General features: G+C 43.4%; 1 protein-coding gene and 1 non-coding gene across 2 annotated transcripts in view; both read left to right on the top strand.

Moving 5' to 3' along the window:
- LOC126335884 (protein PRRC2A) overlaps positions 1 to 23006 on the top strand; it is a 1700716-nt gene that overhangs the window by 143983 nt on the left and 1533727 nt on the right. The window lies entirely within an intron of this gene.
- Trnat-ugu (transfer RNA threonine (anticodon UGU)) lies at positions 11620 to 11696 on the top strand. The gene has a single exon. It is a non-coding gene; the product is annotated as a tRNA-Thr (tRNA).

Below are 23006 nucleotides of genomic sequence, written 5' to 3'. Positions count from 1 at the left end.
TCTCTCACTAAGGAAAAGTGTGAGGCCACCCACTTGAGTACAAAGAGGAGTCCGCTAAAATTCAGTTACAAGATAAATCACACAGATTTAAAGGCTGTTAGTTCGACTAAATGCCTGTTAATTACATTTACGAACAACTTAAGCTGGAACGGTCACATAGATAACGTTGTGGAGAAGGCAAACCAAAAACTACCTTTTATTGGCAGAACACTTAGAAGCCGCAAGAGGTCTACTAATAAGACTGCTTACATTACGCTTATTCGCCCTCAGCTGTAGTACTGTAGTGCTGTGTGGGATCCTTACCAGATAAAATTCGCGGATGACATCGAAAAAGTTTAAAGAAGGGCAGCTCGTTTTATATTATCACGACATTTGGGTGAGATTGTATGGATATGATAAGGGAGTTGGGATGGCAACCATTAAAACAGAAGCGTTTATTGTTTCGGCGAGATCTTTTAACGAAATTTTAGTCATCAACTTTCTCTTCTGAATGTTAGAATATTTCATTGTAGTGAGCTTACATAGGGAGAAATGAGAGCTCCTACAGAAAGTTTAAGAGTTCATTTTTCCCACGCTTTATTAGAGAGTGAAACGGTAGAGAAGTAGTCTGATGGGGGTTCGAAGAACCTTCTGCCAGGCACTTGCGACTTAGTCCTCTATCAGTCGTAGAATTTTCTATCTGTCAATGATTTTTTATATTTAAAAGTGTCAGCTTATGTCAGTGTTACGCGTCCACGCTTAGTCCTCTGGTAACTGTGTGATTAATTCTTTTCTGGTAAAGGACTGCTGAGTTCGAGCTAACGATCAGGATGGGGGGTAGCTTTACGTACACACATGGGAAGAGAAATGTACTTGACACCAGCGCACAAGTTTTAACGACACGCTGCAGAAGTGAGAACGATGTGACAAGCGTCACTGCTGACGTGCGAACCAGGCCGGCGACTCCACAATATGGACGCTCGGCCTGTCAGCAGATAACCCGGCGTCCGAGCCCTTGTCAGATAAAACGGGAGCACGCCATCTGCATCAGACGGAAATAGGCCACCACGTAAGCCCTGCTGCTGATAGTGCGGGAGTGTCAAAACCTGAGGCTCTGTAAGGAGACATCCTGTCGCTTCTGCGCCTGCGAACACCATGTCATGTTTTATGTTTCTCACGAAGTGGAAAAAATAGCGACAGTGAACTTTGTCATGTGCCAAGTATAAACTGATGAGGGGAAAATATTACGAGGACTTGCTTAATAGACTTTTTGATCCGCCTTTGCAACGCAATGAGCAGCAATTCTGCTTGACATGAATTGGACAAGTCCTTGATATGTTTCCGGTGGTATGTGTCATAAGTTGTCTACGCATAGGTCACGCAAATGCCGTAACTTGCGGGCCAGTGACTTGTAGGCGTGAAACTCCCTGCCGGTTGCGTCCCAGACGTGTTTCTCAGGTTTGAGACTAGGCGAATTTGGTGTCCAAGACATCAAGGTACCATGCGTCTCAGACCACGATTCTACCTTTGTCGAGCGAACAATTACGCTTCTAGAAGATACCATTGGCCACAGGAAACACATCATACATAAAGAGATGCACATGGTTCGCAGTAATGTTAAAGTCGTTAATAGCTGTCATGGTATGTTCAATTAATACCACAAACCGAATGGAAGCCCAGGAGAATTTCCAGAGCATAATAGCGCTACTACTGGCTCGTATCCGTAGCGCAGTGCATGTTTCGAGTAGCTGTTCGCTTGGATGACAGTGTAACTTGACACAACCATCAAAGTGTTGTAAAAAGGGACGTGATTAATTCGAATAATCTCAAGGAAATCTCGATGATTCCAGTCCAGTGCAGTCGTAGTTGATGGTGTCTTTGGGTCAACAGGATTTGTCTGATGCGGAGCCTCCTGCTCACTAATGTGCACCAGACGGTGCGTTATGTAACATTTGTGTCTGTGATCAGATCTGCCCTAGATCACGGCCTGTCCTGCTCTACAGAAACTGGAAGTCTCTGACCCCGAAGTTTGGTGAGGAGCGAAGATGTGCAACACCTTGTCACCTATTGGTGGTTTCACTGCCCTTCAGCCAGTTTCCATGGAGTTTCAAGTCGGTAGTTCGCGAATCGTCTATCAGCTTCGCCATTTGCGAGATGCTCGTTCCCAGGCGGCGGCCCACAACAGAGTGCCCGTAAGTTGAAGTCGATGTCAATTGATTTCCACTTTGGCAGCCCGTACAGTCACTACAGTGATTCCCCATTCGCCGCTGCTCCGCCTATCCACTTTCCTCGACGCTTCAGGTTCACGCAAAGCCATCAGGCGCCATTCAATATTAATCGACCACACTGTTATTGCTCCTTGGAGTGAGGACGCTTCAGTCGGCTTATCGTGAGTCAGCGAATAATCGACGATTATAGTATATTCACAACTGATCCGAAACCATAGACAGTGCGATGCCGTTCACTTAATCACCACTATTCTTGTTTACTGTAACTCATCACGTGTTTCCGACAACTGCCAAATCTAATAAGATCAAGGTTGTGTGGTATCATGGTGACCAGTGGCTCATTATTCTATACATTTTGTGGGAAATAAGCTATTCTCACAAAAACGCTGCATCTTCGCGCGACGTAGTAATCATCTGCAACAGTCCCCGTGAACCTCACCATCTACATGCAATCCACCTTACGGTGTGTGGTGGAGGGCACTTTGTATACCGCTGTGACTTCATCTGCATCTACATACATACTCCGCAAGCCACCGTACCGTGTGTAGTGGAGGGTACCCAATACTAGTAAAAAACAATGGTCTGTCTTCCTCCACATGAGTCCTCATTTCTCTTATCATTATGGTTCTTACGTGAAATGTACGTTCGTGACAGCAGAATCGTTCTGCAGCAGCTTCAAATTCCGGTTCTCTAAATTTTCTCAGTAATCTTTCTCAAAAAGAACGTCACCTTCTCTCCAGGGATTCCCATTTGAGATCCCGAAAAATGTTCCTTAGTAACTGCGTGTTGTTCGAACCTACCTGTATCAAATCTAGCAGCCCGTTTCTAATGAAACACACTTTCCAAAAATTCTCCCAATTCCCGTGCACCATAGCATCATCAGAAAACAGCTGCACATTGCTGCTCGTCCTGTCCTCCGGATACTTTATAGTATACTGAATGACAGCGTTCTTATCACACTTCCCTGGGCATTTCTGACGATGCCCTTGTCTCCGATGAACACTCGCTCTCGAGGACAACTTAGCGGTTTCTCACTATAGTCAACAAACTCGTCTCGTGACAATCGGCATCTGTATTAATATTTAAGATAATTCTCATTTATTGGTCAGTGTCAGGTGCACACTTTTAATTAAATTACATGTTTCGAACATTCAGGATCATCTTCAGATGGTGTAAAACACAATATTCATGTGGTTCCAAATAGATAAAACGGCTTGCTGGCGCAACTACTTAGGTCTGATATGATCATAAGTGGTCGAAATCTATAATCTACTTGAAAACGTGCAACTTGGACCATACAATAAATGAGAACTGTCGTAAAAAAAGTAGGTTCTACTACTCGATAAGTTTTCAAGCCATTCATAAATCCGGGAAAATATTCCGTATGCTTGTACCTTCTTTAACAGTCTGCGAAGTCAGATACTTTTCGGAAATCTAGGAATATCGAATCGGCTTGTTGCCCTTCATGCATAGTTCTCAGGATATCATGTGCGAAAAGGGCTTTATGAGTTTCTCACGAGCTATGCTTTCTAAAACCGTGCTGATTCATGGATATAAGCTTTTTCTGTCTCAAGGAAATTTGTTGTATTGAAACTGAGGATATGTTGGAGAATCCTGTTCCAGTCGCGAAAAGTGCACGGGAAGAGCTACGGATTTTAATATTCCGTATGAGTTCCATTCGTGTTTACGTTTGATGATATTTTCGCGAGATATATACAGAAAGGAATATGTTGGTTAAATCTTTTAGGAAGGTATACTTCCGGAATTTTAAAAGTAAACTTCTATTTCAAGCACAGCGATACACTTGTTTCGTTGGCCACAAGAATTCTGGAGTCATTTCACTCTTAACGAGGCCGTGACGAAACGCCGTGCTCCTCTTCGTTTCTCTCTGTCAGTCCTGCTTGGTAATGGAGCCAGGATAAGAAGCGATACTTAACTACGGGTGAAACGAAAATGTTGTAAACTGTATCCTTCATGGACTACCTAAACTTCCTGCCCATTCTTCCACTAAATCTATGCATGCTATCTACCTTCATCAGCTTTAGTTTTATGTAGTCCTTCCACTTTTACTCTGAAACTGTTTCACGTAAACAGTCGATGCATTTAGCTCACATTAATTCTGAATATTTATTTGCAGGTAATGGCGCATGCGTAGCATCGTAGCCTGGACTCTTTGCATCCTGTGTGTCACACCAGTAAGTAAAGAAAACTTCACTCCTTAACGCAGCTGACGAATTTTTAATGTGTCACTGAGAACTGATAGTGAGACAGTTGCGCAAGTGACGAATTTCTCCATTAATCGGTTTAAACGGTGCAGGTTTTCTCACTTTTGGAGTGAGCTGCTGCCGTATGACGTGTTTTGATGTTGTAACCGGTCCATCACAGTTTCATCTCATCTGTGGTTGGAGAATACATTTATGTATTCAGGATCAGTAGACTGCTGCTTGCCATTTAATCTTCATTTTTAGTATAATATTTGCGATTTCACGCGAAGAAGGAATTTCTGTCCAAATTACTCTGTTTTGTAAAAGAACTTCATGCAGAAATTTACTGCTGCGTTTCGCTCCGATAACTGACTTTCAAACCTGATACCTATCAATTACGTTTCTTTAAATATCAGTACATAGAAGCTATAGTTCCTATGTCATTCATCTACTATCTGACAAACCCGACATTGCCCGGTATCCATTTCGCCAGGTTTCTGTTTGAAATGAAAACAAAAAATGAACTGTGTTTTTGGTAATTTCCAAGAATGATTGTCTATCAGAGTCGCGGAGTCCAAACGATACATATCGAAAGTGGGATCGTAAATCGATCATGCGACTCTGGCAGGCGTTTTGAGTATGTTTATGTTGGTCACTACAGCAACGACAAAAGAAGAGAGTTGCAAGAATACCTGTAATTGCAAAGTCCATTACGGTGGTGTGGATAGATAATTTGAAAGTGACGAACCATGTACTATTCCTGATACTCGTTCGTTTTTTGCACTGTCCGGAATGAAATTGTAACGGTATTTCAGCGTCGAAACTGTTCTTGCGAAGTTTTACGTATTTCCCACCACCACAGTCTACACAGTCCCGTCTTTACTCATCCGGTAGTACTCCATATTTGCTACAAAAAATCTAACAATTTTCTACGCTGCATAAGCATGGAATTAGACTCTTCCATGTGAAAGAATCAGCCTAAGAAACGTCAAGAACACCAGACATCCCACTCAGTAACGACATAAATCGTCTGGGTTTCCCTAGCAACTCACAAATAATTCGCGGAGGTATGTAATTTAGAGCAAGTAAGGAAACAACGGAAAACAGATAAAAATGACGATCACAACGCCCGCCACCGGGTTCGCATGATTGAATTCGATCGCATGTTCGATATGTATCGTTTGGACCTCGCGACTTCGATAGGCAATCATTCTTGGAAATTACCGTGTTTTTAGTGCAACATCGGAAAAATTTCATTTTCATGTATTCCTGAAAACACCCCTGAGGTTTTGAAAAATTATTTGCGTGCTGGGTGCAGTTGCTTCACGTTTCTACAAAACGATTTTGTAAACGTCTCTATGGCAACGCCTCTTCATAGCTCTATAGACACCTTTTGTTTTCGCCTACAGCCGTTTGCGCTTTGCAGTTGACTGCTGTCAAAAGTTTTGCTAGCTGTCAACGATTTCCGCGAGTTGACTGTTGAAATGTCTTTGTAGGAAAGAATAAATGTGTTGAAACTTCATCCACCTTGCGGCGTTTCTTCACGCATTTCATTGTGTAACACGTCATATGTCCTGAACTATGATAGGTAGGTGGCTCTTTCACTCACAGTGATTATTGCCTGAGAGTAAGGAATATGTGTACCAACTTTGGTTGAAACTGGTGCTGTGGTTTAGTAGAAAATGTAGAACATACACACATACAAACACATCCAATTTTGTAATATGTATAGATATATTTGGTTGTTTAATTTATTATTTCTTTCCAGTATTCTTAGTGATGATTGCGTGACCATGTGACAAAAATGTTGTAACAATTAAACTGATGGCTCTAAGGGGCATCACAGTCCATTAATCCAGCTGAGAACTGCGAGAATAAATGTTAATACTTCGAAAAGCAGACGAACTTTTCACTGTCTTTCCATTGATGCAAGGGCCACGAGAAAACGCCGGCGAAATTTCGCGAATTTAAAGTGCTTCGGAGCAGTCGGTGCCGCCTGTTAAATGCATTTACAGAGAGCCCTTCTCGAATATTTCCCCTGACGCGCACTTTCATAACGTTTCTGTTCATTCCGGCCGGCAGCATTGAGAACCGACCATCTGAGAAACTCATTAAGAGCCTTCTTTACAGATGGGCCCCCCGAGTGGATTGCCAACCAGAGCCTGCGTAGTATTGAGTCGCGTGGCATTAGCGGAGCACCAATCATCAGTTTCCGTTCTTCATCGGAAAGTCTCCAAAGGCACGAGCATCACTTTCGTGTTTGCTTACAGTAGATTCTGTGACATTTAGCCGCTATACAGTAGGTACTGCTGAATTTACAGTCAACGAGCTACAACGCAGAAAAACTGTTGATGTGTCTTGTCAGGGTAGTTGCGGTTCTGGCATGTCATTTTTATTCTACACATCTGCAAATTTTATAAAGAAGACAACATTTATAGGCCAAGCTGGATCACTCCTTTGTAAGCCATGCTACGTAACAGTTGACAATTCTTGTAACCGTTGCATTTTTTTCCTCAGTATAATACCATCTGTACAGTTGCAAATAATAGGCTTTTGATAAAGATTTTACTAATGCAACTGACCATTCGTCTTTTTTTATTGCTGTCATCTTGCGAGATAATAGATTACTACCTGGCTCGCTCACTATGAAGTTTATAACTACATAATGTCATAGTCTCATTGGCCCACAATAAGAATGCATGATGATTCTTACTGCACGTTCACCACTTTTTTGCTGTTTGGACGCTCTGAAGATTCTTGTAGAAAGCAACCGGAACTGGTTATCGTGCTTTAATTGTATAAGGAGAAAATTACAGCCCAGGCATTAAAAATTTAAAAATCTTTAGTTAAAATGTTTCATTTCGTAAAAAATCACTTGTAAAATATTTTCTTACACTTTGTGCACGAAATATTAAATAATTCTGCAGGTTCGGATTTAATTGGTTTTCAGTACGACGTTGAGTAGTAATCTTAAATTTTTTAACCTAGCATGAAAGACGACAAACTGTCATTCGAAAATGTTATTTCTTCACATTTTCTATAGCAATTAATTTCTTAAAAGTGCCCAGAAAATTAGTTTTTATATACTTTTTAAAGTTTTTTTTAGCATTTTGTCAATGTCGTAGTCCCTGGTTCTATGACCCAGTACCTTTTGATCACATGGTCCTTCGAAGTCTGAAGTAGTAACAAAACAAAAACAAATACGAATAGATTTAAGTCGCTGCTTAAATAGCGCCATTGATTCGGCGTAATTTCACTGAATTTTCTCATGCTGAGAAATTAGAAGTAGCGATACACGTTTCATTTAGTCAAAGACTTTCAATAGCAACGATCGCATATCGTGTTTATTTTTAACAACTGGTTTCGACAGATGTGTCATCTTCTATCCTCAAAAGTTTTTTGTTACAAAACGCGTTCATTGTGAGCGAGATGATGTTGGATATACCTCGTCTAAGGCGAATCCTCAATATATGGAACACGTCACGGAACGCAAACAGGTGTAGCGATGTGCATTTTCCTGTATACTGTGATATTTAAGAACAAGCGATCGTTCTGAGCGCTGCTTATACGGACATGGCCTTGTGCGCAACGTTCTTGTTAACGGTAAACGTTTATTTGTGAGAAACCTTTGTATCATGCGCTCTATTTTATCCACCATAATGTCAACATGGCATGAGGTTCTATCTCGCAATGAATAAGTTTTGTAACAAAACTGTTTCGAAGAACAGACGATGGCAGTTATAAGTAGCGAAACCGGCAGTCAAAAACAAAGACGAATTTATGCGATGTTTAGTATTCAAAGTTTCTTTTACCAAATATACAGTGTACAAACCAAACGACGTCATACGTCTGACGGAAATATATTGTTTTCTAAGACGTTCCTAGTTCTTTTCTTAGCCGTAAATTGTTATACTTGTCTTCGAAAGAGTTTTCAGTTCTACTTTAGAGAACATGGATTGACCGGTAAAGAAATTCGCTCTTGATTCTTTGCGACACGGCTGTCCACACAGGCTTGGTGAAATCACTATCACTATTAGGCTGAATGATGATCATCTAATTAGCAATTGTCCTCACAGAAACGCTCCCTATGATGAAGGAAGTAAAAAATACATTCCAGAAATCCTTTAAAATAGTACATCGTTAGATATAATGTTTTCCGCGTGATGCATGTCAGTGATTCGTCGAGACGTCCATATTCATGATATTCCATGAGGTTTCGCGCTTGCAGCCGGAAAAGTTCGACAATTTGTCACGATAATTCGGATGACATCCATTCAGCCATCTTTAGGTGAGTTTCAGACAGTGTAAAGCCGGATACCCCAGTGAATACTCATGACGCTTTAAATATTCAAGAATCAGATCGTATTAAGGTTTCCCTCGGGTTCCGTAAACCCGTAAGGTTCATTTGAAATGGACGCGCCGATTTCCTTCCTCTTCTCCGTCATTGCAAGCTTGCGCCTCGTCTCTAACAAGTTCGATGACTATGGGACAGCAAGCCCCAATCTTCCCTTCACTTTACATATAATATTATGTTCTTGTGAATTAGTTTTGGACATAAATAGTACTGCAACTGGTCTAGTTTAGAATATTATAAGATTAAATTGCAAGTCTCTGCGTTAGAAAAAAGAGAGATAGGGACAATCAGCGGTACACAAGATTGCACATCTGACAAAGGGAAGATTTGTCGCAGAGTTATAGTACACGACGGTTGTTCTAAATTGTATTCGATACTTACTCTAAGAAGGTCTCAGCAGTAGGCATATAGATAATTTGTGAACAAAGCCGTCTAGCTCGCTTAATATGTTTCTTTATTTATGACATCGTTTCGCCTACCACCATTATCAGATCTCTAATTGAGATTAAAAGAACATGTGAATGAAAAATATTTGTTATAAGTTATTCGACTACAGAAGATTAAAAATAAAATAATAAAAATCAAAACATTCACTCACCAAACTTTAAAACTTTTAAAGCAACCTTCAGTGTCAGTCTCTGTAACAACTATACAGGGAAAAGCGAGTCAAGAAGTTTACAAAGACTCAAGTACTAGCCGAGAGGCGTTTAAAAGACTCCGCTTTCATTTCTTTGCACTCGGGTCATACTTATAAAATGACAGACTTTAAAATTACTTTGAAAGTTGAAATTGTTGACGGAGCGTGAACCGAAGCTGCGACTTTTGCCTGTTGCGGGCAAGTGCTCTACTGACTGAATTATCCAGGGACGTTTCACGACCCGCTCTCATAGCTTGCGTGCGAGAAGCAAAGGTCCCAAGTTCGAATTCCAGTGCGGCATACAGTTTCAAATCAGTGCACACTCCGTTACAGAGTGGATTGAAAGTTAATTTATAAATCCTGACTTCAGTGGCTACAGTTGCACTTTCATAAAATTAGCTTCTCAAGTAGCATTAATAGATTGATTCAGAGGTCGCCTACATTTGACAACAAGTATTCATTAAGTCTGATTTACAGTATTTTTTACATCTTCATTTAAATCCTTATACATACACCGCAATCCTCCGTATGGTGCGTTACGGAAAGCACTTTGCACCGCAACTATTCGCTTCCTTTCCTGTTCCACTCATAAACAGAGTGAGGGAAAAACGACAGTTTATATGCCTCTGTACGAGCCCTAATTACTGTCTTTTATGTTCGTGGTTCTTACACGAAATACGCGTTCGGAGCAGTAGAATCCTTCTGCAGCAGCTTTAAATGCTGGTTCTCTAAATTTTCTCAATAGTCTTCCTCGGAAAGAAAGTCGCCTTCCCGCCAGGGACTCCCATTTGAGCTCCCGAAGCATCTCCGTGACATTTGCGTGCTGACCGAGCCTACTGGTAACAAATCTAGCAGCCCTCCTTTGACTTTATTTGATGTCTGTCTTTAATCCGACTTGCTGGTGATCCTAAACACTCGTGCTGCACTCAAGAATTGGTAGCACTTGTGTTTCATATGTTGTCCTCTCTACAGATGAATCACACATTCCTGAAACTCTCCCAATAAACCGAAGTCGAACATTCCCCTTCCCCCACCACAGTCCTTGCATGCACGTTCCATTTCATATCGGTTTCTAACGTTATGCCTAAATATTTAATCAATATGTCTGTGGCAGGCAAAAAACTACCAATGTTATATTCGAACATTACGGGATTATTTTTCCTGCTCATCAGCATTAACGTACATTTTTCTACGAGCTAGCTGTCAGTCATCACACGAATTGGAATTTGATCTAAGTCATTTTGTATCCTTCAGCAGTCACCCAACGAGGAAACGTTGCAGTACACAATGGTGTCAACAACAAATAGCCATCGATTGCTGCTCATTCTGTCCGTGGAGTCATTTATGTATACAAACAATAATAGCAGTACTGTCACATCCCTGGGCTACTCCTTACCATACCCTCGTCGAGTGCATAAACGTTAGTATTAAACACACTTTTCCTTCTTATGCTGTTGTGATCATAAAAGATGCTCTTAAAATTTCGCGTACCCGATGCGTAAATCTCCACAGTGCTCCCAGACTCACCAGGGAATTTAGTCCCATTTTTAACACGTGTCAACAGTCTTGCTGCAGATATAACACCGTTTCCCGTCACGTTCCCGAAGTTAAGCGCTGTCGGGCTTCACTGTAACTTGGATGGATGACCGTCCCGGTCTGCTGAGCGCTGTTGACAAGCCGTTGACAAGCAGGGTGTACTCAGCCCTTGCGAGGCCATTTGAGGAGCTACTTAGCTGAGAAGTAGAGGCTCCGGTCTCGAAAGATGGGGAGAGCGGTGCGGTGACCTCATAGCCCCTCCATATCTCCATTCAATATTAGCTACCGATTGAGGATGACACGGCGGTAGGTCGGAACCGTTGGGCATCTCGAGGTCAGCTGAGAAGCAATCTATAGTTTATTGTAGTTTAATAATCCTGCAGGCCTGTCCATAAATCCGTAAGAGTACGAGGGAGTGGAGATCTCACGTTGCAAGGCATTCCAGATATGTTCAATAATATGCATGTCTGTGGCGTCCGGTGGCCAGCGGAAGTGTTTAAACTCAGAAGAGTGTTCCTGGAGCCACTCTGTATCAATTCTGAGTGTATGGGATGTCGCATTGCCCTGCTGGAATTGTCCAAGACCACCGGAATGCGCAATGGACATAAATAGATGCATGAAATTACAATGAAATCTCGGGGAACGTGCCAGAGATAAGTCCCTGCAGTCGCACTATCCTCTGTCTCCGTGATGGCTCAGTCGGATAGAGCGTCTGCCATGTAAGCAGGAGATTCCGGGTTCGAGTCCCGGTCAGGGCACACGTTTTCAGCTTTCCCCGTTGATATTAATCAACGCCTGTAAGCAGCTAATGGTCTGGATTTCATTGTAATTTCATCCTTCGAGAGATTCAAGATCCGAAAGAACAGATACCATCTTCATATTCATGAACAGTGTTCCAGGGAGTGTTTTAGACGGTAACGCGCGCCCACACACCGCTGTTGTAACCCAACATCCCTTGCAGAATGTCGACACGTTACCTTGGTCTGCGCGATTACCAGATCTGTCTGCAATGATGCACATATGGGACATCATCGAACGACAACTCCAGCGTCATCACAATCAGCATTAATTCTCTCTGTATTGACCGACCATGTGCAGTTGAAGTGGCCCCACAAACTGACAACCGGCACACGTGCTACACAAAGCACGAATGTTTGGATGTTTGCATTCAGAATTCTCGCAGTTACACTGCCAGCATTTCAAATGTGGAACGGCTTGCCACCCCCTTGCATTAACCTGTGATCTTGCAATGTTAATCACTTGAACATGTTACCTACACAAATGTATTCACGAAATTTCATTACCCTACATTAATTATTTTTTGATGTTGCGATTAACAGTGCATCATTTCTTTTCGTGTTGGGGAATGGAGGTGAAATGATTAAACATATCGTTCTTTGGTCAAAAACATGTACTTAAAAAGTCAGACACACAGGATGGAGCAGTAATTTAGCGTACTAGTAGTAACAGGAGTGACGTGGCTGGAGGTGGGGGTGGGAGTGTACTTGGTGGTGATAATTATAGTGGTGTCGATGGTGGCGCTTACCCACAGAAGTACAGCCTTTAATTTGCGGCCCGACCATTAGCCCCAGACCCGCCACGCGGCAACTTTCTACTCTGCCGTGACCCTGTGTAGAACTGCCGCACAGCCTCGCCGTGTGGCGACCAGCGCTGGTTGCACAGCGGCTGGACCGGCCGTTTTGTGGAAGCCTGCGCCGTATATTAGACGGGCGTGGGCTCGCAGTGCATTATGGGCCCGGCTGGCAGCGGCGGTCAAGTCCGTGCCTCCCACCGCTCGCCAAGTTTACGGCCGCCAGTGAAACGACGCCAGTTGGCAGTGGAATGCCACCAAACCCATCCTGGGCCGGCCGCCGATTCTGCTGCTGTAACAAGTTCCTGGGGTTTACTTTCCGACTCGTCTGCAGCCATTAGCCGGCGCCGGTCTGCACGTTTATTGTTAATAAAAATAAACACACAGCGGAAACTGCTTCAACGCTGGCTTTTATGGGGTTCATCACCGTAGGGCTAATAGACATCCACTGTCGTACAAAAACTTTCTCTGGACTTCTCTATTCATCACTCTGCCCGAGAGTGGCGTACACAGGGTGATTCAGCTGCCCCTACTGCTGAGTTTTATGCATCCCGCAACGCCTTCAGATACTACACGCTAAGTTTCCATATTCTCTCGATCACTACGCGCAAATTATTAATCCTCTTGAAAACGGACAGGATATTTTTGTAGGAAATTTAAGGTTATTAAGTTTTAGTACTGGGAATCATTTTCGTTAGAAGCCATAGTTTTCTACTTATTCAAGAAAAACGTACAAAAGTGCCAATCAAATGTTCTCCCACTCCTGCACTCAGACACTGCCGGTCAGTATTTCAAGTATGTTGTTCGTGGCACTCACTCCTACCACTTTACAAAAATTTGCGAGTGCACGAGCTACTTTCCACATTCCACCTTTCTTGGTCTTCAATGACTGGCCTTATTATGCACCAGTTTATTTGAGCACTTACAAATTGTAAAACTGATATTTGTCTAAATTTTTCCTAATATTTTTGTGAATTTTAGCAGCATCTAATAAACAATTACACAGAATTACTGTTCTTGTAAGGCTTAAGTTTGAATCGAACTGTCAATGTAATTACACAACTGTCCATTAAAATTGCTATACCACGAAGATGACGTGCTACAGACGCGAAATTTAACCGACACGAAGAAGATGCTGTGATATGCAAATGATTAGCTTTTCAGAGCATTCACACAAGGTTGGCGCCGGTGGCGACACCTACAACGTGCTGACATGAGGAAAGTTTCCTACCGATTTCTCATACACAAACAGCGGTTGACCGGCGTTGCCTGGTGAAACGTTGCTGTGATGCCTCGTGTAAGGAGGAGAAATGCGTACCATCACGTTTCCGACTTTGATAAAGGTCGGATTGTAGCCTATCGCTATTGCGGTTTATCGTATCGCGACATTGCTGTTCGCGTTGGTCGAGATCCAATGACTGTTGGCAAAATATGGAATCGGTGGGTTCAGGAGGGTAATACGGAACGCCGTGCTGGATCCCAACGGCCTCGTATCACTAGCAGTCGAGATGACAGGCATCTTATCCGCATGGCTGTAACGGATCGTGCAGCCACGTCTCGATCCCTGAGTCAACAGATGGGGACGTTTGCAAGACAACAACCATCTGCACGAACAGTTCGACGACGTTTGCAGCAGCATGGACTATCAGCTCGGAGACCATGGCTGCGGTTACCGTTGACACTGCATCACAGACAGGAGCGCCTGCGATGGTGTACTCAACGACGAACCTGAGTGCACGAATGGCAAAATGTCATTTTTTCGGATGAATTCAGGTTCTGTTTACAGCTTCATGAAGGTCGCCTCCGTGTTTGGCGACATCGCTGTGAACGCGATATTTGTCCAATGAATACCCGTTTATCATCTGCATTTCTTCTTGTTGTAGCAATTTTAATGGCCAGTAGTGCAGATTTAGAATAACTGTCTTTACAGTCACAGGCTCATTTAAATTAATGATATTCACAAAATAGCCCACTATGCTAGTGGTGTAATGGTCCAACCAATAGAGACTTCACTTCGTACATTTTTCTTAAATAACTAGAAGACCGTGACATCCAACGGAAACATATCCGGTAAAAATTTTTAACTATATTAACTTTCGTACAAAAATGTGCTGCTCATTTCTTACGAAGGACTAACAGTTGATTAGTAAAGAGCGAGACAATATGAAAATCATGTGCATGATTTTGGATGTGTAACAGGTTGCATAACATCCTTCGGTGGGGGTTGCTGAATCATCCCGAAAGTTAGTTTGTCATACTGAAAACGCGGTCAAGTATCACAAATTCAGAAAAGCTTAATAATAATGACAACAAAATTTAAAAGCAGCTTCTAGGAAATTGAAGCTATAAATACACTTATGAAAACAATTGTAGTTAACTCTGCTTAAGAAACTGAATTCCTTCACAGAACTTACTATGAAAACAAAGATACCTCTGTCCTCGACATTACTATTGCCCTGTTCCAGCGATACGCCACTGGGAGCTGTATTGACGTTTTTGACTCCCGCTGTGTCATCTCTTCCGTTGAAGCTCCTGGCTGCTTCTTCTCAAGGCGAAAACTTTATCAGAGCTGACAATTTCGCCTGTTTACAGGAAAAATGTAACTTTGGTCGTAATTAAAATTAAAAAAAATGTTTTCGTCATGTTTTGAGACGAATGTAGAGATCTCTACATATATAAGACTTCCAGAAATACTTTTGAGGAGTTTGGGCACTAGTCCGTTACACCAAAACAAGATAAAAATGTTTACTAACATAGGCTCTAAAATGCATACCTTAAGCGATGCGTTTTAGAACCTACGTTTACTGTGTATTTTCTTCTTGTTTTGATGTAAGGATCTTGGTTCCAAAACTTTATAAAAGTATATTCAAATCACCCTGTGTGTATTTCAGAGTTCTTACGGGATTTTAGTAGGAGACAGAGAGACGAATTATGCGCTAAATAAAAAACGCCGTTTTGGGAAGCGTATACTTAGCGACAGTTATACGAATACAACTTCGGAATGATTTGTTGCCAAGCGATATATTTCAGTAATCAGCGCATCTGCGAGATATGGTGTGACAAGTGTGAAGCTGTTTCCGGGATGAGAAACACCCACCTGTTTATAAAAAGTGACACATATTTTGATTTATAAAAAGATAAATTTTGCTCTAATTAAAATTTAAAACGAATTTTTAAAATCCTTAGCTTTGCTATAGGGCTATGCGGGAAATTCAGAAATTCAGTGCCCAACCTGACAGATGATGAGCGAGACAGCAACAAATACAGTGTGTATCAGAAGTCTTGTTTCAGACTTGTACGGGTTGTAGAGACGACTTAGTAGATAAAGTTTTTATTAATATCCCATGTCCGGAAAGGTATCTTTTGGATCCCAAATAAGGTTGAAGATCGGATCGCATTCAGATCTCCCGCTTTATGCTGTGCACACTGCGGTGACAATCTGCTACGACCTCTACGAAATCTTTGGGGACAAGTTCGTTACACAATATCAATAAAAAGGTATCCAGTAAACATGGGCTCTAAAATGCATACCTTAAGAGCTACTAGCACTTTTAAATAGAAGAGATGTGGTTCACAGTATGGAAGCTGAACAAGTGATAATAGCTCTTAAGGCATACATTTTACAACCAATGTTTATCGGACATGTTTTTCTTGTGTTGGTCCATACTACTGCCTTCCAAAATATGGAAAGCGAAGAACTTGCTGTACAAGAGATGTGTTTCACAATATCGAAGACGAGCAACTACGCGTAGCTCTTAAGGTATTAACTTTAGAGCTCGTGTTAACTAGGCATTTTTGTTGTTGTTGTTTCGGTGTAAGCAGCCGATTCATAATCTTTGTAAAAATGTTTCTGAAACACCCTGTATGTATTTCAGAACCCTTATTAACACCGCAGCAATTCAGAGGCTGACTGTTAGATTTGTAGCCGGGAGGTTCAAGCAACATGCGAGTGTCGTGGAGATGCTTCGGGAACTCAAATGGGAATCCATGGAAGGAAGGAGACATTCTTCTCGAGCAACACTATTGAGAATATTTAGAGACTCGGCATTGGAAACTGACTGGAGAACTATTCTACTGCCGCGAACATACATTTCACGTAAGGACCACGAAGATAAGATATGAGGAACTAGGGCTCGTACTTAGACATGTTGACAGTCGATTTTTCCTCCTTTGCTTGGCAGTGGAGCACGAAAGGAAATTACTGTTAGTGGTATAGAGTACCCTCCGCCATGCACCGTGCGGTAGCTTGCGGAATATGTATGTAGATTTAGATTTTAGTAGGAGATAATGACTAATGAGCTACATAGAAAAAAACAATTTTCTGAACCCTACACGTAGCGAACATTATTTTTTATACAACTTTGGAACGATCCGTTGCCCAGCACGTTGTGATGGTAATCAAGAAAAAAGCTCGGTAATTTTAGAGATGCGGTTCTTAAGTCTAAAGCTGTTTCCTTACCGAGAAACTTTCATATGTTTCTAAAAAGGTAACATAAATGTTCCTCGGATTAAAATTTACAGCTCTTTTGTAACATGTTAAGGTTCATATAAGAGATATGCAGTGCGTTCAGAAATTCGATGCCCAATCTGAGATATATGATGACGGGGACAGAAACAGGACAGGTGGTTTCGCAATTCTTGTTACAGACTTGTAGGGGTGGTAGAGAAGGAAAAATAAAGTTTTGATAAAGAATACATACCCGAAAATGTACCGTTTCCGTCTTAAAGAAGTTCGGATATCGGATCACATTCAAATCTCCCGCTTCACGATATGCTCGCAGCGCCGACAATGAGCTCCGACCTGAGTGTATAACAGTAGCCCACCGCATGGGCAACGTTTCGAGTCCTCATTGTCGGGTTCTCTTCTACGTACAGAGGTCGTCCTTACAACAGGGAGTGACGACGGCGCCCTCTTCTCAGTTTGCGTGCGTACCGTCAAGCTCTGAGATTTGAAGTGATCAGATCTTCAAATTTATTTTGTATCAAAAGGTACATTTCTGGACATTGGCTCCTTATCAAAACCGTATCTACTAATTCTCCTCTACAGTCCTAGAAGCCTTTAATACGAATTTTGAAACACACTATATTTTGTTACGCAATGTATAGTCCGAATTGCATATTGACTGTGGAGTGTCTAGCAAATCATTTGGTATGATGGAGAACAAAACCATGTTGTAAGTGTCTGAGTCCTTTATTTTGATCAGTGGTACAAAAAATCTTCAAAATGAGCTACACTAACTACAGCGAGGATTCGGTATCCACGTATCAGTGTGTACCATAATACACGCCTGGAAATGGAAAAAGGAACACATTGACACCGGTGTGTCAGACCCACCATACTTGCTCCAGACACTGCGAGAGGGCTGTGCAAGCAATGATCACACGCACGGCACAGCGGACATACCAGGAACCGCGGTGTTGGCCGTCGAATGGCGCTAGCTGCGCAGCATTTGTGCACCGCCGCCGTCAGTGTCAGCCAGTTTGCCGTGGCATACGGAGCTCCATCGCAGTCTTTAACACTGGTAGCATGCCGCGACAGCGTGGACGTGAACCGTATGTGCAGTTGACGGACTTTGAGCGAGGGTGTATAGTGGGCATGCGGGAGGCCGGGTGGACGTACCGCCGAATTGCTCAACACGTGGGGCGTGAGGTCTCCACAGTACATCGATGTTGTCGCCAGTGGTCGGCGGAAGGTGCACGTGCCCGTCGACCTGGGACCGGACCGCAGCGACGCACGGATGCACGCCAAGACCGTAGGATCCTACGCAGTGCCGTAGGGGACCGCACCGCCACTTCCCAAGCAAGTTAGGGACACTGTTGCTCCTGGGGTATCGGCGAGGACCATTCGCAACCGTCTCCAGGAAGCTGGGCTACGGTCCCGCACACCGTTAGGCCGTCTTCCGCTCACGCCCCAACATCGTGCAGCCCGCCTCCAGTGGTATCGCGACAGGCGTGAATGGAGGCACGAATGGAGACGTGTCGTCTTCAGCGATGAGAGTCGCTTCTGCCTTGGTGCCAATGATGGTCGTATGCGTGTTTGGCGCCGTGCAGGTGAGCACCACAATCAGGACTGCATACGACCGAGGCACACAGGGCCAACACCCGGCATCATGGTGTGGGGAGCGATCTCCTACACTGGCCGTACACCTCTGGTGATCGTCGAGGGGACACTGAATAGTGCACGGTACATCCAAACCGTCGTCGAACCCATCGTTCTACCATTCCTAGACCGGCAAGGGAACTTGCTGTTCCAACAGGACAATGCACGTCCGCATGTATCCCGTGCCATCCAACGTGCTCTAGAAGGTGTAAGTCAACTACCCTGGCCAGCAAGATCTCCGGATCTGTCCCCCATTGAGCATGTTTGGGACTGGATGAAGCGTCGTCTCACGCGGTCTGCACGTCCAGCACGAACGCTGGTCCAGCTGAGGCGCCAGGTGGAAATGGCATGGCAAGGCGTTCCACAGGACTACATCCAGCATCTCTAGGATCGTCTCCATGGGAGAATAGCAGCCTGCATTGCCGACATTGCGCATGCTCTGTTGCCTGTGTCTATGTGCCTGTGGTTCTGTCAGTGTGATCATGTGATGTATCTGACCCTAGGAATGTGTCAATAAAGTTTCCCCTTCCTGGGACAAGAATCCACGGTGTTCTTATTTCAATTTCCAGGAGTGTAGATGGAACTTGTGTGGCGTGTCTTGTATATGTGCGGAAGTTGCAAAAAGTTATTACAACTACTTCTTCCTCCGAATCCACATGGTTAAATACACTCCGGTTACCATGTAGCCTCAGAGAAAGAAGTCTTATGGTGTGAGGCCCTTCCAGCGATTTTCAGAACCTCTGTCTAACGCTGCACGTACAGGTTCTGCAAGGTGTGCTGGCTCTCGTCATGCTGGAACCACATCCTTCGACACCTGATGGTATGTCGTCCAGTGACGTCGGCAGGTGCTCATCCAATACCAGTTTGCTTGTCGACCACCTTTGTCTACGAAGCAACGAATTCAGCCCAAGCAAACAGTTCCCCACGATACGGCTCAACACGTTCACTGTAAACTGTCTCTGATAACCTCGCATGACAATTGTACGACGGTTATCACCCACCCATACCTGAAAGTTATAACAATTATACACGCCTTATTGAGTAAACTGAGCCTCATCCGCAATCAGAATCGTTTCGAGAAATTGAGTGTCTTTACTAACCTGTTGCGTACGAAGCAAGCCGACGTGGGTAATTCTCTGGTCCCAGCGCCTGTAGTCTCGTGAGACGAAAAGAAATGGTTCAAATAGCTCTGAGCACTCTGGGACTTAACTTCTGAACTACTTAAACCTAACTAAACTAAGGATACACACACATCCATGCCCGAGGCAGGATTCGAACCTGCGACCGTAGCGGTCGCGCGGTTCCAGGCTTTAGGGCCTAGAACCGCTTGGCCACTCCGGCCGGCTGGAACGAAAAGAACTAAGTAGCTGTTCATTCAGGGACCCAGGGGCAGTTTCTTGTTTACTTACCTAGGCCCCGTTCTCAAAGCGAAAGAATACGTCTTCATCAAAGGCTAGTGTATGCACAACCCCGTGGCCTGTATGCATTTCACCTAGGTAACACCGATAATTCGGTATTGCCAATTAGAACGCGGACTGCACGTATCACGTTTTCCCACAGGCAACCGTTCGCGGTATATTTACTGAGCTCTTCAACGATTGGCTTCAGCTGCACAGTACGAGCGGTCTAAGGCGGTGCAGTCATGGACTGTGAGGCTGGTTCCGGCGGAGGTTCGAGTCTTCCCTCGGGCATGGGTGTGTGTGTTTGCCCTTAGGATAATTTAGGTTAAGTAGTGTGTAAGCTTAGGGACTGATGACCGTAGCAGTTAAGTCCCATGAGATATCACACACATTTGATTTTCAGCGGCACTGTAAACAAACTGCGTGTCTCGCAGTCCTTCTCACGTGTAATGGTACATGTTACTACCATGTACTACAATTTTGAAGCAAGCACAGTCCACTCAGTGTGAGCATCAGGGTGTCACATAATGTACCTCAAAACCACTCTGGTGTAACGATGTTCGAAGAACGTACTTATTTTTTATCTCCTTCATCACGGTCGTAGTTACACATGCTTAGAGTTCACTCAATATGAGTTTCTGACGTCTGGTTGGTTAACGAAGTACAGTAGGCTGGGAAAAAAAGGAAACACCAAAAGCGCGTCAACATACCTAATACAATGTAGGAAACCCTTTGACATTCAAAACAGCTTCCAGTCATATCTAAATGGACAGATACAGGTCATGTATGGTTTTCAATGTAATCTTACGCCATTCTTCCTGCAAAATAGTGGCAAGTTCAGGTAACGAAGCTGGAAGTGGAAAGCTATCACGTACTCTTCTCTCCAAAGTAGACCACAAAAGCTAAATAATATTGAGATTGGATGCCTGTGGTGGCCAGGGCTGGTGTGACACTTCATCCTTTTGGTCGCAAAACCAGTCCTGGAGGACGCGAGCTTTCTGAGCAGAGACTCTGTCGCCTTTGAACACGGTATCACCCATGGATTACCACGATACTGCTGCCCAAATCATTACCGAAATCTCGCCACTCTAAACTCGGCCAGATGTTGGAAACAGTAAAGCAAGACTCATTCGATCAAACGACTTGCTTCCATTACGCCATAGACGAGGTTTTATGCCTTCGGAAGCGCGTTTTTCTGTTAGGGCCGTATGCGTTGCTGGCGAGTGATTTTGGACTACCAACTTGCCCTGCTATTCTGAACTTATGGACCTTCCTTCGTGTTGCTTTGGTGCTGACAGGGTTCGCGAGTGTGATATTCAGCTCTGCAGTGCTTTTTGCAGCTATCGACCTCTTACTTTTCGTCACATTTCGCTTGAATGAGCGTCTGTCTCGACCACTGAACAAACACTTACGTCTGCGCTGTGGCCTAGGGAATGATGTCTTTTCCAATCAACAATTAGCTCACGTTCGGAGTCATTTAAAGCGTACTGAGGATATTGCACATTTGTCACTCACGGTCAAACACAACAGCACAAACTGCAGGCTTTCTTATCATTTGCGTTTATGTTCAACCATATATTTTTATCGGTTTCTCCATATTAATGCCGAAACCCTGTATATTTGATGATGTTTCCGTCGTAATATCTATCAGTCTGGACACTGAATTTTTGATGCTTGCAGGCTGTACTTGTCGCGATATCACTGCAAATTTGAACCTAACAGTCAGATGCCATCTAATTTAAATCAAACTTTAGTTGCCGGGCTCGCATAAACTTCCGGGTGTTGCGCCGTTCAAACGTCCGGGATGACTAAAAATCGCCGTTTTAGTGTACTGTTACTCCGTAATTTCTTGCCTGAAACACAAAAGAGTCACACCACTGAATTTTTCTCACATTAGTCACCCAGTGCATCGAAAATAAAAGTAGTCGTATTCCGTTGGACAAAACAACCTGTTTCTGAAAAATGATTTTGTTGTGATAAAATAACGTTGTTATTGTGACGGTTCGATTCCGTCACCAGTGGCCGCTTCTTTGAATTCCCGCCGAGTGGCGCCTCCAGCGTCCGCAATGACTGAGACGTCGCTCCGGGATCTGCCACGACCGTGCTACTGGCAGCGTGAGGACAGAAGAACCTTCCGGCAGCTGGACGACGTAACGTTCTCACTGCGATAGAGGCGCCTGATGAAGAGTGGCTGCAGTCTTTGCCCTGGTAATCCTTGGACTGGTCGGGGCACTTGGTCGGTCAACCGGAGATTGCAAGCCATTGTTGGATCGGGTGGGCGTGAAGAGTCTTACGAAGGGGATCGCTGGAATGGTGGATTCAGAGCGACATTAAACAGCCACATCGTTGTCACGTATTCGTATGAAGCATTTGCATAACGACTGGAATTCACGATATCCAGTGTTTGATGGCGCTACAAGTTAAGTTGGTTTATTTAGATAAAAGCGTTGCCGAAACTGGTTGTTTTTTAGAATAAAATGAAATATCTTAAAGTATTCGACTGTGGGTGAAGTTTATTGTCACTGAAACGTGCTTACCAGCCGATGTCTCTTGGCCACGATGAACCAACAGCAACATTAAAAAAATGTGATGTTGTACGAGATGGCCGTTTTGTTTAGGCTATGTGGATTCGAGTGGCTTTGCCTTGATAAGAATCATATTTATTACTTAAAGTGTTATTCATTTGAGGACTGTATCCTGTTATTCGTTTGGTGTCGTTCACATTTTGAGAGAAGGCCTGTATATGGGTAATGTTAATATGTGAGCCATCAATTTAATGTAGTAATGGACTTGTCTATTGCGTAACAACTACCTGTGGTAACTTTAATATTGTTTATTCCGAAATGCAGAACGGTGAGCTCAGTGCGTGAATTTAAATCTTGTCTTATTAATTGCTAGTGAGATCCGTGAGATTTCTGTCTGCCATATTAGTTGATGTAATATGCTTTTTAGGTAAAGATCATTTGTGGGCACTTTA

This window comes from Schistocerca gregaria, chromosome 2 (assembly GCF_023897955.1).
Source record: "Schistocerca gregaria isolate iqSchGreg1 chromosome 2, iqSchGreg1.2, whole genome shotgun sequence".
Classification (NCBI taxonomy): domain Eukaryota; kingdom Metazoa; phylum Arthropoda; class Insecta; order Orthoptera; family Acrididae; genus Schistocerca; species Schistocerca gregaria.
The sequence above is the reverse complement of the archived record's forward strand: the minus strand, read 5'-3'. Positions and strand labels throughout refer to the sequence as shown.